The 3382-nt window shown below is 34.4% G+C and overlaps 1 pseudogene; it reads left to right on the plus strand.

The window, feature by feature from the left end:
- The first annotated feature begins 1056 nt into the window (after positions 1–1056).
- LOC102136829 (peptidyl-prolyl cis-trans isomerase A pseudogene) lies at positions 1057–2082 on the plus strand (annotated as a pseudogene).
- The last annotated feature ends 1300 nt before the right edge of the window (positions 2083–3382 follow it).

Consider the following 3382-nt stretch of genomic DNA (forward strand, 5'->3'; position numbering starts at 1 on the left):
AGCTCATATTCTGTTCTGCTTGAGGTAATGAATGGTTTTGTTTATTTTGTTATTTACCTGAACACTGTACCTGAAAAAAATTCAATTCCAATATCCCCCATCTCACATGATCATCTGTACCTTGAGACAGATTGGATAGTGGGTAAATTTTTCTGCAATGATAAAGACTAGACAACAATGAGTAAATGTTTACAGAGTTGTTTTTAGAATGATATTTTGATGCAAGTCTTCTCTACCCTGACAATGTGTCATTTTTAGGTAGCATCCAGTTAGTCTGCAAACTGCATAAGGTAAGGACTGTAAAGATTTATGCTATCCCATTAATTCTCTCTTCCTTGGACCTAGCAACGTGCTAGACACATGGAAGGTGCACATTATGTGTATTGATTAGAATTGGCTACAGCAAAGGACATTCTCGGATATGCAAAGAACCTCAAAAATATAACACTCATGTACCCTTCTTTAAAAATGTATTGAAGATACTCTGCAGCCAGCTATGGAAGGATGGGGAAGTCATAGCTAAAAGAAAAGAGGTAAACAGTAAAACCAGCAAGGTATGTAGAGTTGAAATAACGGTGACTCATATGATTAAAAAGCAACCCAAGTACAAAATATAATTATTAAGAGCCAAATGTATGTTATGCAAATAATTAAGTATTGATTATCTACTCTAGCTATTAGATAATAAAAACAAAAGTTGACAAATGAGATAGGGAAAGAAAAAGTAAATGTGCCTTAAACTTTTGTTTTCCTTGGGAAGAGACATTGGATAATATCATGGTGTTAATGGTAACTAAAAAAAAAAAAAAAAAAAAGTGATTATAAAAAGGGGTGTCGAAATAACCACACATGGAATAAAAACAGGAGTTACTCTTTGAAAATTACCGAAGGAAAAAAGAGCTAAGGAAACAATTATTTAGTAAAAGATGAATAAAGGGAAGCAACAAGAACGTATTAAAAAATAAGGCACAATAGAAATAAGTCCAGTGATAAATGTGAAGAGGCCAAATTCCTCAAATGACAGACTTGCAGGCTTGATTGAAAAGCAGAGTTGAGGCTTTGCAGACGCTGCCGCCGAGGAAAGTCCTGTACTACTAGCCATGGTCAACCCCACCGTGTTCTTCGACATTGCCGTCGATGGCGAGCCCTTGGGCCGCGTCTCCTTCGAGCTGTTTGCAGACAAGGTTCCAAAGACAGCAGAAAATTTTCGTGCTCTGAGCACTGGAGAGAAAGGATTTGGTTATAAGGGTTCCTGCTTTCACAGAATTATTCCAGGGTTTATGTGTCAGGGTGGTGACTTCACACGCCATAATGGCACTGGTGGCAAGTCCATCTATGGGGAGAAATTTGAAGATGAGAACTTCATCCTAAAGCATACAGGTCCTGGCATCTTGTCCATGGCAAATGCTGGACCCAACATAAATGGTTCCCAGTTTTTCATCTGCACTGCCAAGACTGAGTGGTTGGATGGCAAGCATGTGGTCTTTGGCAAAGTGAAAGAAGGCATGAATATCATGGAGGCCATGGAGCGCTTTGGGTCCAGGAATGGCAAGACCAGCAAGAAGATCACCATTGCTGACTGTGGACAACTCGAATAAGTTTGACTTGTGTTTTATTTTAACCACCAGACCATTCCTTCTGTAGCTCAGGAGAGCACCCCTCCACCCCATTTGCTCGCAGTATCCTAGAATCCTTGTGCTCTCGCTGCAGTTCCCTTTGGGTTCCATGTTTTCCTTGATCTCTCCCATGCCTAGCTGGATTGCAGAGTTAAGTTTATGATTATGAAATAAAAACTAAGTAACAAAAAAAAAGAAAAGAAAAGCAGAGTTGAATTAAAGTCTAGTGACAAAAGATACATATAAAATAAAAAGACATGGAAAGATTGGAAAATAGGGGTTGGACAAAGACATGTCAAGTAAATACAAGTAACTGAAAAGTAGAAGCAATATCAAATTAAGAGTTGAAACAGTTTCAATGATTTTCATATAAACAAAAAGCAAAATGTGCCATGAATGTATATATGAATAATAAACCCATATGTGTGAAATATAATTATAGGAATATATAAAGTAAAAATAAAAATATAAGAAGAAATTGACAAAAACATGATTAACCCAGTGAGTAATTTTCATATGCCACGGTCAGTATAGGACAAGATGAATGAACAAAATTAAACAGAGAGATTAAAAACTGAATAACTTATAACAAATAGAGTTGATTTGTGTTTAATAAGGGGTAGTAAACTTTGTACCATGCAAAGAATGAGGATAATGTCCATAATATGTTTGTAAAAATTGATGATCAAAATGTCTTAATTACAAAGAAAAACATAATGAAATCTCTTAAGTAACAAACTATACAGACCATATTTGTAGCTATAACAAAATGGACACAAATTTTAATAACAAAAATTATCACCAACTGTAATACACTTAAACATTAAAATAATACTCCCCCAGTATTAGATTAAATAAAGTCTCTAATTCAAGGATACTTAAAAAACAAAGACATATAAAAATTAAAGATGAAGCCCAAAGTCAATTCAGAGTTAAACACATCAGATTAACTATATCTGTTAGTAAATAAGAATAAACAACAATAAAATAACCACTTATTTTTATAGTTTTAGAAAATCCAAGATATTAAGTTCAAGGATGTTTAAAAAATAATAAACACTAGAAAAGAGAAATTTATGAAGCAAAACATGGAAAAAGTAAACTTGATAAATTCAAGAACTTTAAAAACAAACAAATACACCTTAGAAAAGTTTAACCACTGAAAGATCTATTTGGGATAAAAAGAAAAAACTGTAAATATGGAGAAGTGAGGAATTTAATAACCATGATTGAGGAAATAAAGGAAGAGAATAGAATTGATAAAACTATAAATAATGGTGATAAAAGCTATAAAGAAATGCTACATATTAAAACAGTGGTAATAAACTATCAGTGAAATGTAACATTTTTCTGAAGGAAATATAAATTTTCACGTATTTCTACAGGGTAATAACCACGGAGAAAAATTTCGAAAGTTGTCTTAGGTTTAATAGTTATAGTTTTGCAATACTTTCATATTAATTTCTTGTGTCGATCCCTCTATGTGCAGTATTTTGGTCTTTCAGATTGATTTTAGAATCCGTCAGAGTTTGGAAGTGAGGGATTTCTTTTGTAAGAACAAATAATTATCCTGCTATATGAATGATTGCAAAGCACAGGGAGAGAATGCTTCCTGGTACATTTCACAGAACGATCTGGGGCTTGAATCTAAAATTTGAAAAAGTGTCAGAAAACTCCAGACCCGGCTCCCTGGAGGGTGAAGTAAGAGTAGTGCACGGCACTGGCTCCTGGTGAGATGTGTCCATAGCTGTTGAATCAAAAACCAA

Source organism: Macaca fascicularis, chromosome 9 (assembly GCF_037993035.2).
Source record: "Macaca fascicularis isolate 582-1 chromosome 9, T2T-MFA8v1.1".
Classification (NCBI taxonomy): Eukaryota; Metazoa; Chordata; class Mammalia; order Primates; family Cercopithecidae; genus Macaca; species Macaca fascicularis.